We start from the raw sequence: 14,182 nt of genomic DNA, 5'->3' as shown, positions 1-14,182 counted from the left end.
CACGGGTTCGCGCCCCGGTCCGGGAAGATCCCACATGCCGCAGAGTGGCTGGGCCCGTGAGCCATGGCCTCTGAGCCTGCGCATCCGGAGCCTGTGCTCCGCAATGGGAGAGGACACAACAGTGAGAGGCCCGCGTACTGCAAAAATAAATAAATAAATAAATAAAAATAAAATAAAATATAGATGTTTACAGCTATAATTTTCCATCTGAGCACTGTGTTGGTTGCATAAATTTTGGTATGCTGTGTTTTTGTTTTCATTAATCTCAAAATATTTCCTAATATCCCTTGTGATTTCTTCTTTGACCTCTTGGTTATTTAAGAGTATGTTGTTTAATATCCACATAATTGTGAATTCCTCAAATTTCCTTCTGGTAATGATTTCTAATTTCATTCCATTGTGGTCAGAAAACAAACTTTTTGTATGATTTCAATTCTTTTGATTTTTAAAGACTTATCTGATTGCCTAACATATGGTCTCTACTGAAGAATGTTTCATAGGCACTTGAGAAGAATGTATTCTGCAGCTGTTGTATGGAGTTTTCTATAGATGTCTATTAGCTTAGATGTGTATTAACTTAGAAAGCTTAGATTGCTTTCTTTCTCTTTCAGATAGTTTGTTGTTAATGTATAGAAATGCAATTGATTTCTGTATGTTGATCTTGTATCCTCCAACTTTACTGAATTCATTTATTAGTTATAGAAGTTTTTTTGGTGGTCTTCAGGGTTTTCTATATCATGTCATCCGCAAACAGAGATACTTTTACTTCTTTCTTTCTGATTTGGATGACTTTTATTTCTTTTTTTTTGCCTAATTGCTATGACTTCCAGTACTTTTGCCTAATTGCTAAGATTTCCAGTACTATGTTGAATAGAAATGGTGATGGTGGGCATCCTTGTCTTGTTCCTGATCTCAGAGGAAAGGCTTTTAACTTTACACCATTGAGTATGATGTTAGCTATGGGCTTGTCACATATGGCCTTTATTATGGTGAGGAATAATCCTTCCATACTTAATTTGTTGAGTTTTTATCATGAAAGGATGTTGAATTTTGTCAAATGCTAAACATACTTCTTTCCCTTAAGGTATGACCTGGAAGAAGCACATATAACTTTTGCTCACATCCCTTTGGCCAGGACTAAGGGCCGTACATCCATTCCTTGGAGATATTGTGGGTTCAGCTTCAGATTACTGCAATAAAGTAAATATAGCAATAAAGCGAGTCACATGAATTTTTTGGTTTTGCAGTGCATACAAAAGTTATGTTTACACTATACTGTAGTCTGTTAAGTGGACAGTAGCATTATGTCAAAGAAAACAGTGTACATACCTTAATTTAAAAATACTGCCAAAAACTGCTAACCATCATCTGAGCCTTCTGCAAGTCATAATCGTTCTGCAATAGTAGCATCAAAGATCACTGATCACCATAACAAATATAATAATAATGAAAAAGTTTAAAATATTGCTAGGATTACCAAAATGTGATACAGAGACACAAAGTGAACAAATGCTGTTGGAAAAATGGCACCTATAGACTTGCTGGATGCAGGTTCCTACAAACCTTCAATTTGTAAAAAACACAATAAAGTGAAGCTCAATAAAATGAGGTATGCCTGTACTTAACTGCAAGAGTGGTTGGGAAATGTAGTCTTTCTCATGGATGGCTTTCTATGTTGCCAAACTTTGGTGACTCTATCCCTAAAAAAAGAAAACAGAATGGATTTTAGGGTTCAACCAACAGTGTCTGCCATAACATATTGATAGGAAAATACATGAAAAACCAGTAACAGTATTTGCTTCTAGGAATAGGGTACTGGTGGCTGGGAACACAGGTGAGAGGAAAATGTCCCTTTTAATGCCCTTTTGAACTTTAATACATGTGAATGCATTAACTAATTAAATATTTTTAACAAAGTAATAAAATAGCATTATCCTATGCACTTAGTAAACCTCCATATCTGATTCACTGATCAGAAGTTTTTTTGTGCCCTCACCCTCAGCCCCTCAGAGAGGGTTCTAGATGTGGCATGAAAGTTGGGCCACATTAAGCTCTATTAAATCAGTATGGTTTGAGGAGCCAGGGAAGCCCTGTGGGCCTGCACAGGCAGAGGCCTGGAGAGGAATGCAAATTCAGATAAGCAGCTGGGAGAGCTGCTCTCCCTGACAGTGGACCCAGTTGGCACTGGGCCTTCCTTGTGCCCTTCCTGACTGTGCTTGTTTAGGGGGACAGAAGGCCAGTTCTGCTACCAGGTCCTTACTCCAGCACCGATCATACTCAAAAGGAGGAGGCGGCCAGCGCCCTCCGGACAGGAGGGGCTTGGGAGCTGGGCCTGGAGACACAGCCAACTCCTGGGGTGGGCCGTGAGGCTTGCCCTTTCAAGCAGAAAGCCTTTGAAGCATCTGCCAGGCAGAGGCCTTGGCTGCCCTTATCTGGCTCTCATTTCTATCCCAACATTTGTGACTCAAGAGAACCTTGGGGTAACTTTGGGCCTATGTGGGGTGAGGGCTGGGGGCCACCAGCAGTGAACCCCTCACCCTAGTGCACAGGGTCAGGCCCCTCACCGGCCCCAGCTGGGCCATGGGGCAGAGCACAGGACAGACACCCTCCCACCTCCTGGTGCATAGACAGTGAAGGTCCTGCTCCCTGGACTGGCTCCCAGCACTCCATGGGCTCCCCACAGCTGCTCTTTAATGCCCAAGGAGCTCTTTACCCACAGAGAAACATAGCCAACTCCGCACCTTGTCTCACGTGCAATGTAGCAAAACTGAAACAGTTAACATTTCTCTAAATATTCACATACTATTGGTATAACTAACAAACTGACTTTTTATAATTTTAACAACGTAGAGTTCCCTGAACAATTGAAGTTAAATGTAATCAATTACACTCTTCCCAATTCTAATGCTTCAGTCTCATAAATGTTTCAAACACATTTAAAAATCGACAAATAAGAATATAATCATCACAAAACCAGATCTGCATACTCATCCCGAAACTCATCCCGAAAATGACAAATGCTAAGGTGTAGGTCTAAATTTGTTTATTATCTCGAGTCAGGAGCAGACTGGATAGACACGACACTCTGTGCCCATTTGTCACCCATCACTGCCCTCTCCTGGGGATCTCAGAGAGCTGGCCACGCAGCTCTGGCCTCACCAGAGCTCTGTACCCCAAACTGTCCGTCCTGGGCAGAGTGACTGGACCAGAGTCACTGGTCCTGGACTCTGAGTCAGGACCTCATAGGCTGGCCAGACATGCAAGGCATGCCAACCTGCAAGGCTGGCACAAAAGTTCTGCCCAAGAAGGGATGTGGATGGTGACAGCTGAGCAAAGCAATCAGCATCTCACTCTTGGGGTACATAAATGTGCCTCTCTGAGAGATGAAGGGGGCAAGGGCTGAAGACTCACAGAGGAGACAGTAGGCAGACCTCAGGCAGGGCCCGAGGGGAAGCTGGGGACCAGTTGGCCAGAAGCAGCTGGAGCCGGAGAAACAAAGTGAGACACTGGTGCCAGAGCATGAGTGACCATCTGGGAGCTGGTGACATGGGGACACCCAGGCCCATTCTCCTGAAGAGCCTGGCTGAGGGGCTAGGCTGCCTAGTTTCTACTTCCCTGAGTGTTCTCACACAGGCAAAAGGAATGGGCAAAAGATGTTCTGAGCTCAGGTGATGACATGTGCTGAGGCTACGTGCACAGAAAACAGAAGCTGATCCGGAGATTTATGTTCAGGAAGTGAGGGAAGCAGGACAGGGTGGGGGGAGAAATTGAACTGTGAGGTTATTCCAAGGGAGGCCTCAATTGACCTCATGGGGAGGCTGGAGCCGGGATCACTCATTAGTTGTCCAGAAATGAGCAAAGGGGGATTTGGTGAGCTTTGGGCCCAAGAACCCTGATTGAGGTAGCTCCCTTCTACCCGGGGCAATTCCCTATCAGATTCCATACCTGGTCCTGAAGTCTGTGTGGTCACCACTACACTAGAGGTGACAGACTGGGTGACCGAGTGTGAAGGAGGCCTGTGGTCAGAGATGTGGTTACAGAGACCTGCTCAGATGTGGTTATAGTGACCAGGTGTGGTCGGCCTCTGAAGAATGTTCAGTGAAATGAATTTCTCATGGTCTGGGGGAAGGGGATGATGGGATCAGATTTTCCTTCTAGACTGGGGCTGGGGCTCAGGAGAGAGAGCAAGTCTGGTGATAAACATGAAGTGTGGCCAGGGAAGGCATCTAAAGACACAGGAACAGCAGAGACCTCAGAGGCCCTGTGGAGATGGGGGCATGGGGAAGAGCAGCAACAATTACAGGGAGGGGAGATCAGGACACTCAGAGGAGTAGGTGCGTGGTCCTGCCACTACAATATGTGGTGCTGCCTGAGTGGGTAACTAGAAGAGGGAGCCAGGAGAACAAGTGCTCCAGGAAGGAATCTTCAGACCAAGACTGAAAGACCTTTTCTCCTGCCCCAACACACCCAGCTGTGGCTCCGTAAACGCAGTTCAGCCGGCTGCCTCTAGATGGCAGTGTGTGCATGCGGCAGCAGCTGTCCCACACTGCTCCCCAGGGAAGGCCAGGTTCTCCCAGGGGACCAGGGAAAAGTCCCCAGAGCCGTGCGGGGGACAGGCAGAGGCACCTGTGATGCCTGCAGCATCCACCTGTGCTCTGCTCTGCTTCAGGTGGGTGGGGCTGGTGCCTCTTTCTCCCCTTCCTAGGGGTTCCTATCAGGGTCCTTCCTGGCAGGGCCTGAACATAGGGGTCCCAGGGGCTTAGTGGACCCCCAAATCCGTGTGTTCGTGACTCTACAGTCTTGGGTGGAAGACTGAGACACAAAGGTCTGGACATAAAGCTAACACTTCTGATTCTACCACTTATGCGGAGAGTGACTCCCTCGGAGCCTACTTTCCACATTTGTCCTACAAATGCATAGCTCTGTGGAAGTCAGTTCACATGAGATTATTTCAGAAGAAAAAAAATTTTCACTGTCAAGTGATATTCACATTTGCACATAGTCCACAGTTCCCCTGGTGGACAGAGCTTTCAGGGGGCAAAGCTGGGGTTGAACCTAGGCAGTCTGACCTTGCTCTCGACCTCTCTGATTGGCCTCCTCCCTCTGCTGTCTTATTGGCCACATCTGGACTTCCTTCTTTGGCAAAACCGTCTTCTTCCATTTGGAGAAATAACAGTAGGGTTGACTCACAGGCAGTCAGGGTTAGAAGGGCTCTGGGAGGTTACCTACTAAACAACTGTCCTCTCCCTCCCACCTTCAGTTTATGGATTGGACAACTAAGGGGTGATAAGACTCCTTGTCACCATCATCTATAAGAGTCCTGGCCTCCATCATTAAAGTATGCTCCACTGTGTCGTGTGCTAACACATGGGTTCCTATCACAAATCTTTACAGTGTGGTAGGGGACACTGTCTGAGGACAGAGGTCTCAGGGCTGTGGCTGCAGATGCAAATAGGAGCAAGAAGCCCTTGGAAAATTGCAGATTTTTTTTTAACATTTAAAAAATTTCATTTATTTTATTTATTCTTTTTTTTTTGGCTGTGTTGGGTCTTTATTGCTGTGCGCGGGCTTTCTCTAGTTGAGGCGAGTGGGGGCTACTCTTCACTGCGGTGTGCGGGCTTCTCACTGCAGTGGCTTCCCACTTCAGTGGGCTCTAGGTGCTCGGGCTTCAGTAGTTGTGGCTCGCAGGCTCTAGAGCACAGGCTCAGTAATTGTGGTGCACAGGCTTAGTTGCTCCGTGGCATGTGCGATCTTCCCGAAACAGGGCTCAAACCCGTGTCCCCTGCATTGGCAGGTGGATTCTTAACCACTGTGCCACCAGGGAAGTCCTGCAGATTTTTTAAAAAATAGATGGTTCTGGAACAAATAGGGCAGGCATTGGGTGACAGGCCAAGAAATTAATTTCTTTTCTGTTCACCTTTCTCTAGGGCTCCCTGATCTTTTCAAGAAAGGCAACATCAATTCAAAACAGCTCGGAGTGAAAGGTCTACCAAAGACGTTAGCACCTGGCTCAGCCAAGTCCTGCCATACTTCCTGGGGTGACCCATCCTCCCACTGGCCTCTTGGCCCTGACTTCCTCACTGCAAGGGCCACTGATTCCTCCATTTCATCCTGATCACTCACTCCCGTGGATACATCCCTCTGTCTGACCGTAGCCACGTGCAACCATTCCTGTCTTCTGCGGTCAATGAGGGCCCTCCTGCCTCACCCCTACCTTCTCCTTTCTTCCCATCTACTGGCCCTTCCAGCTGTCACTTCTCTCCCCTACCACCCAAGACTCATGATACGACACCTCAGTGCTTTCTTTCCAATATTCTTCAATCCTCTGCACTATTGTTTTTCTATCATGCCTTTCTAGCAGACCCTCAAACTTTGATCAATCCTACTGCCTGTGCTCTCTGCACCTGGACTTACCCCAGCCGCTGAAGACCGATGAAGGCTTTGCCATTTGAGCTGTAACTCTGACTCTGGTTCGCCATCCTCACCTGGGCTCCCAATCCTTCCTCAAATCCTTCTGTCTGCCCCTCCTCAGAAGCCTCTCCCATTTTCTACTAAGTTTCTCTGAAATCCTTGGATCCCACCAAACATCCACTTTCCTTAAACAGGTGACCTATTCCTCCTATTTTCAGAAAAAAAAAGGAAGCCTTCACTCAGGAACCCCCACTAAATCCACAAACATCTGCATCTCACTCAGCTCTTCCGCCATCCTCTTGTCTCCATGGAGGCCTATCTGTCCTCCAGTCTTTGGCTGCCCTCTTGTTCTGGACCCCAATCCTTCCCACCTTCTCCAGCAAGCATCATCTTTTTTCCTTCAGACTCTTCAATTTCTCTTCTTCTACTGCCTCTTCCCTACATCATTTAAACATATTCAAGTCTCTCCTTTCTTAAACAAACAAACCTCTCCCTCAGCCTCTTACCCTCATCATTTTCCAGCTAAAGACCTCACTCTGATCCTCATTTATTCTCCACCCCACTTAACAGGCTTGTGACCCAACTATCCACTGGCCCAGCTCTCTGAAGCTCCCGACACCTGTGGTCACTCCTCAGCCTTGTCTCGCAGCCTTCCTTGGCAGCACTGGAAACTGGGGGCCACTCCTTCCTTCCTGAAACATTCATTTCTCTTGACTTGCACACACACCATCCTTCTGGCTTTGCTTCTATCTCACTGGCTGCTCTTTCTCAGGCTCCTTAATCCCTCTCCTTTTTCTCTTCCTAGTTGTCTCCACATTCATCAGGATTCTGCCTCTGTTGTTTTTCCTTCTCAACTCCCAGTCCCAGGATAATTTCCTCTACTTTCATGGTTTTAATCATCATCTCTGGGCAGCTCTCTCAATAATCATTCTCCTCTTCTTTCTTTCAAACAGGCTCGGAACCTAATTTTCTTTTAGCATTAAAATGTTGTGTTTTTTTATTGTGGTAAAATATATATAACATATATAACCTAATTTTTAAAAATTACATTTCCCAGCCTCCTGTGGAGCTATGGATTGCCATGCGACCAGACTTGGCCAATGAGGCATAAGCAGCAGTCGGCAGGGATTTCTGGGGAAGTTTTGCTGTCCTAACATAGGTGCTACTCTTTCATCCTTTTTTGCTCTTTCTCCTGCCTATATGGAATGAAGGTAGGAAGCTGGAGCTGGAGCAGCCATGGTATGACCACAGCTGGCTCTGAGGATGCAAGCTTCCCAGTAAGGAGAGCCAGAGCAGACTGACAGAGCGGACCTGGGACCTGAATGACTGTGGCACTGCTGACCAGCCTTACTCTACTTACCTTCAGACTGTGCGTTATGTCAGAGTTTTCAATGAGTATAGCAGCAAAATGCAACAAACCCTATTTAGTCAAAGCAATGTGGTTGGGTTGATGTTACAGGAGCTGAACACAAGTTTTGATTAGTACAACTCCCAAATGTACAGTTTTTGCTTATATGTCTCTCCTGAACTTCAAACAGCAAATTGGACCTCTTTTCTCTGTCCAGACACCTCAAATGGAAGAGGTCCAAGTTGTCACCCCTCACGAAACACACACACACACACAGAATCACTTGGATTCCTGGTCTCAGTAAACAGCATCACCATCTATGCAGCCAGAATCCTATCAGTCACCATCCTATTAGTCACCCCTCAATTCTACCTCCTAAATATATTTTGAATCTGTTCACCTCTTAGATCTCATCACCGACTTCCTGAACCATTGTAACAGTTTCCTTCCTATTTTTTAATCTTGCTCCTTCCAATCCATTCTCCCTACTGCAGCCTTAGGGATCTTCTAAAAGCACAAATGTAATAATGTTACTACTCTGCCTAAAACCTTTCAGAGATAGCTTAGGGCCTGAGGAATACCAGGCATATACTGTAAGACTTTGCCGGAATTATGATGTTGGTCCTGCAACACCACCTCTTTGGCATAGGTGTTGCTCTACAGACCACAGGGATGGAAATATTGACCTACACCTGGTTCAGTTACGGAAACCTCTCTCCCTTGCCACAGTGATTGGTCCAAGACTGGGCACGTGACTAGAGCTGGGCCAATTAGAGGCCTCCCTTGGGATTTGTTCAAACCAACCTAGAGTGTAGTTATTCGGAGTCACATCTCCAACATGGGGCAAACTCTGAGCACTAGGAGAGGCAGAGGAAGGGGGTCTTGGACTGGGCAGCCCACAGGATCAGCCCCTAGTGTTCAGAGTCAATCTGGTTTCCAGTTCGTCTTTTGATTCTGTGTGTGACCTGAGTATCCTTCCAGTAATCTTCCCTCCTTTGGCCTAAGCTAATTTGAATAGGTTTTTCTCACTTCCAACCAAAACATCCTGACTAAAGTGAAGATCCTTGGTTGTCTGGTGGTTCCCAGAAAACACATAAGAGTTCCTTCCAGCTCATGTTTTATAAACATTATTTCATTTGATTCTTACTATAAGCTCGTGAGGTGAGTTTTATTATTATCTTGACTTTACAGATAAGAAAAGTAGGGCTCAGAGATGTAAAGTATTTTGCTCAAGATCCAGAGGCTGAGAATTAGGAGCACTTGGACACCAAGTTCCTCTTCTATTCAAGCTGCTTCCCCTCATCGCCCCCCTGCCCCCCAGCTTGTATACACACACACACACACACACACACACACACACACAGAGGCGCTACAGAGCGGGGCCCAGGGAGAGTAAAAGCAGCACTGGGATAGGGAGCAGACTGGGACAGGAGGGTAAGGAGGAAGTCTGAGGATGATAAAGGCCAAGCTCCTCCATTTAAAATTTATAGCCAACTCCAGGTCCAGGAGGAGAAGAAACTCTCAGCTTCTTTCTTTTTACCCCTCCTTGTAATGTTTTTTGTTCCCATAATCTATACCTAAGGCTTGCAGTCTGTGCAATAATTCAGTTATATTCTTGGCAATTACAGTTCTGGGGGCTAGCCCGGAAACTAAGTCACTGTTTACAATACAGCCCTCTTATGAGTTGGGACTGTCCATATCTCAATTCTTTTAATTTATTTTGTCTTTTGGTTACGTTGTACTTTTTTTCTTCCAGTTTTATTGAGATGTAACTGACATACAGCACTGTGTGAGTTCAAGGTATATGGCAAAATGATATGACTTACATACATCATGAAATGATTACAATAAGTTTAGTGAACATCCATCAACTCATACAGATACAAAATAAAAGAAAAATAAAAAAAATTTTTTCCTTATGATGAGAACTCTTAGGATTTACTTTCTGAACTTTTATATGTAACATACAGCAGTGTTAATTAATCATGTTGTACATGACATCCCTAGTACTTCTTTATTTCACAACTGGAATTTTGTACCTTTTGACCACCTTCATCCAATTCCCCTTCTCCCCACCCCCCCACCTCTGGTAACCACACATCTGATCTCTTTTTCTATGAGCTTGCTTGCTTTTTGAAGTATATAACTGACCTACAACACTATGGCAGTTCCTGGTGCATAACATAGAGATCTGATATTTCTATACATTTCAAAACGATCACCACTGCAATTCTTTTTACTTTTTAAGAAAGGAAGAGAAAATGGGCCTGCCCTGCTTTGAGTGTCCCTGATGCTTTCTGAAGCCGTATTATTGTAAAAATGGGTCAGGTAAAGCTTGGTGGGTCTCAAAGGGCAGCTGGAAATGGCAGGCGAGTGTCATAAGTAACTGTCAGTGAGGCCTGGTCGGGGAGGGGTGGAGGCCTTGCCGGTTTTGTGGGCACTCCCCTCACCCTCTTCATGCCCTGCAGCAGTGTGGCCAACTGTTCCAGAAAGCAGCTGTCTCCCTGAGGCTGCTCAGGCTGGCAGGACCTCCAACATCATCGGGTCCATGATTCACAAAGCTGGCCTTACTCTCTCCTCCTTGTTCTAGGCTCATGACCTCCTTCACATCCAGGGTTAACCAGAAATCATCAGGTGTGGATGACCATCTTCCCAATTGCAACTTTCACTGGAAACATCTTCTCTGTCTCCACACCCTCCTTTTTAATAATGGTGGAGTCATCCCTCTACCAGAGGTGTCCTCACCATTCATGCTCACATAACATCTCCTTCCACCTTTTCTTCAGAATCATCACTCCTGCATCATTCCTATCACTCTTCAAACCTGCCCTAATAACTTCCATATTTTAACAAAACCCTTTGTATCCTAACAGAAGTAAAAATTAGATATGGCTATGAGCACTGGAAAACAGAGGATTAAACAAGACAGAAATTTCTTTTTCTCAAATACAAAATCAAGAGGTAATAGCCCAGAGCACGTACGGTGGCTCCCTAAACATTAGGAACCCGGATTTATTCTAACTTGTTGCACTAACATCCTCAACACATGGCTACGGCTTCAAAGTTCAATAGGCTGTCTGCAGCTCTATTTACATATTCCAGTGAGCAGGAGAGACCAATGGCTGAGATAAGCACACCACTTCCCTTTAAAGCTACTTCTCCAAAGTTGCACGTGGACACCTCCACTTCCTTCCTGTTGGCTGGAACTGAGTCATGTGACCACACGCAGCCATGAGGGAGTCCTAGAAACTTGCTTTTATTCAGGCAAGCCATGTGGCCAGCTAGAACTGGAAAGTCTATAATAAAGGAAATGGGGGAGAATGGCTATTAGGGTCATCTAGCATTCTCTGGCAAAGCCTCCTATGATTCCACATCCCTTTCCAGACCTCTCCCTGTTCTGTGTTCCCTGTTGGACAAGCTGTCCAAACACTATAGCTCTACCATGGTCTGGCTGCCACCCCACTACTCCTGGAACACTGTCCTTATCATGTGCACCAATGACATTCATGGGGCCAGAGTCAAAGGATCTTTCCCCTTCTTCATCTTATCTGAGCTGGAAGTAGCATCTACCACAGCTGACCACTCTTTTCTGGAAACACTGCTTTGTCAGTCTCCGGGACATAGCACTCTCCCGGTTCTCCTTTCGCCTCCCCAGCCTCTTTTTCAGTCTTCTTTCCTGCTCTGGCTCCTCTGTCTGACTCCTCTGGGTCCCTCTTGAACCCTCTCCTCTTCTGCATCTACCTCCTCAACCTAGGTGACTCCCTCAGATCCCAAGGTGTTTACCATCATTAAAATGATGCCTCCCAAAGCCCCACTCCCAGCCCAGGCCTCTCTTCTGAGCACCTAGTGACTGGACAATTGAACTGGATCTCTGACGGGCATCTCAACTCAACATGACTAAAACAGAATTCTTTTTTTTTAAATTAATTAATTAATTTTTGGCTGTGTTGGGTCTTCATTGCTGTGCGTGGGCTTCTCATTGCGGTGGCTTCTATTGTTGTGGAGCATGGGCTCTAGGCGCGTGGGCTTCAGTAGTTGTGGCACGTGGGCTCAGTAGTTGTGGCTCACGGGCTCTAGAGTGCAGGCTCAGGAGTTGTGGCACACGGGCTTAGTTGCTCCGAGGCATGTGGGATCTTCCCGGACCAGGGATTGAAACCCTGTCCCCTGCACTGGCTGGCGGATTCTTAACCACTGCGCCATCAGGCAAGCCCCTAAAACAGAATTCTTGATGTGTCTCCCTGAACTGTAGTCCCTTTCCTCCAGGCTACTCCACCCAATAAATGAGACACTGTTCACCCACTTACTCCAGCCAGAAACTTCGAAGTTATCTTTGGTTTCTCTATTCCCTGCCCCTATATCCATCCTATCAATGTCCATGTCCAAAACAGCATCTTTCAACTACTCACCTTAGTGTGGCCACCGATTTGGTCCAAACCACCATTAGTTTTGGCCGGGCCTGCCATAACAGTCTAATTATCTCCTTGCTTTTATTTGTGCCTGCCACCCACCCAATTTATTTTCACACAGCAGAAAATCAAAACACAGTCTTCTGCATAAAACCCCTCAATGGTTTTTTTTACTTTTTTTTTTTTTTTTGCATTACGCGGGCTTCTCACTGCCGTGGCCCCTCCCGTTGCGGAGCACAGGCTCCGGACGCGCAGGCCCAGCGGCCAGGGCTCACGGGCACATCCGCTCTGCGGCATGTGGGATCTTCCCAGACCGGGGCACGAATCCGCGTCCGCTGCATCGGCAGGCGGACCCTCAACCACTGCGCCACCAGGGAAGCCCACCCTCGATGGTTTAATAAACAGTCTCCATTCCTAAACACAGTCTTGCATGGCCTGGTCCCTGCCCACTTCCCCACTTCATCCTTGTTCTTTTTCCCAGGCTTGCTGAACTCCAGCCACAAGGTTTTGTTTTCAGCTCCTTCACACATTCACAGCTTACCTTCCTCAGGGCCTCGGCACAAACAGTTCTTGACTTGGAATGTCTCTGCTTGGCTTTTCCCAAAGCTATCTCCTCATTTTCTTGACTTCAACTTCACCATCACCTCCTCAAAGACATTTTCCCTGCTGGCTCCACCTAAAGTACAAACAGCTCTTGTTCTCTATCCCAGTCCTTTGTTTTTGTCCCAGCATTTATTTCAACCTGCAATAATGTGCCCTCCACCGAAAATCAGCCTTATGTAGCGAGAGGCTTCAGCTGTCTCGTTTACTGCTGAATCCTCAGCGTCAAAACAGGGCCTGGCCACAGACCAGGCGCTCAGTCAAGCACCCACTATCTGCTAGAGGATGAATGGACAGACAGGTTCTGCAAGGGGGTCTCTGAGCTGCCTGGGGTGTCACAAGCAGACTGCATCCCCCTTAATAAGAAAAAACTGGGAATGGACTGAACAGTTCAAGATCTCCTCCTTACATTGGACTTAACCTGTTGGTTGCTTTTACTAGAATGTGGTGCAACTAGTCTCTTGACCCAATTTTAACAGATCCGAGTTTCCTGCTGTCCCCAGAACAAATCGCTTAGCCCTCCTCCATCTGAATGAGTTTAAGGCTCCTTAAAAAATGAGGCGTGCCCGGGCCTCATTTTTCAGATAGGTGGATTGAGACCCCAGAGGTCAGCCTTTTTAACATCAGAGCCCAGCCAGCGGTGCGAATACCTCTCTAACACAGGCTGTACCTTCAGTACCCCCTCCCCCCGCAAGAATCCTCTCAGCCATCTTGTCAGGATGAAGGTGAGGGACGAATCTCGGCAGGTAGTCGAAAGAGAGCGTGGTATTTTTAGCACGAAGGCTACAAGCAGCCAGTCTTTACCGGCCGGTTTACAAAGAATAAATGTTAATTTACTAACCCAGTCTTGAAGCCCAACCCCAACCCCAGTCTCCGAGGCCCGGCAGGAATGCCTTCCAGCACTTTCAATTCAGCCATTTTTCTAACCCTGCGCTCACCTCTCTACCCGGTCACCCCCGTAGCCCCGAGTTGTGACACCCACAACTCGCGCTTCTCTCAGGCTGGGTTCCGGTGGGGTCAGTGACAAGGCCGACGTGGCGTCCACGTATTGCTCCGGCCCCCAAACGCTGGGTGCGGGTCCGGCCTCAGCCTGCCCCGCTCACCCAAGGGGCGAGCGACGACCAGGGCCGCCCCCCGCCTGCGGCCCCGCCCAAAGCGGGACAAAGGGGCGGGCCGGGGACCGGGCGCCGCGGGCTCTGCCCAGGCGCGGGCTGGAAGGCCGGGCGGGGCGAGCGGTGGGGGCGGGGCGTGGAGGGCGGGGCCGCGCCAGGCGGCGCAGGGAAGTGGCGCCCCTTTCTCAGCCGCCGCCGGGCGCCGCGCCCCCGGCCCCGCCCCTCCGCGCCCCGCCCCCGCGCTCGGATGGCCTGAGTCGCGCCCTCCCGCCCAGCGCCGCCGAACTTGCTCTAACTTCCTTGGC

At 47.6% G+C, this 14,182-nt stretch overlaps 1 long non-coding RNA gene across 2 annotated transcripts; it reads right to left on the bottom strand.

Moving 5' to 3' along the window:
* Positions 1 to 1,345: 1,345 nt before the first annotated feature.
* LOC307175302 lies at positions 1,346 to 13,896 on the bottom strand. 2 transcript variants are annotated; one of them, XR_013824299.1, is made up of 3 exons: positions 13,704 to 13,896; positions 12,707 to 12,841; positions 1,346 to 1,700 (listed from the first exon to the last, which is right to left on the bottom strand). It is a non-coding gene; the product is annotated as an uncharacterized lncRNA (long non-coding RNA). The 2 variants fall into 2 exon arrangements; XR_013824300.1 differs by lacking the exon at positions 1,346 to 1,700 and adding an exon at positions 9,860 to 11,055.
* Positions 13,897 to 14,182: the final 286 nt, after the last annotated feature.

This window comes from Stenella coeruleoalba, assembly GCF_951394435.1.
Source record: "Stenella coeruleoalba genome assembly, chromosome: 16".
In the NCBI taxonomy this organism is placed as follows: Eukaryota; Metazoa; Chordata; class Mammalia; order Artiodactyla; family Delphinidae; genus Stenella; species Stenella coeruleoalba.
This window is presented reverse-complemented; position numbering and strand designations above follow the sequence as displayed.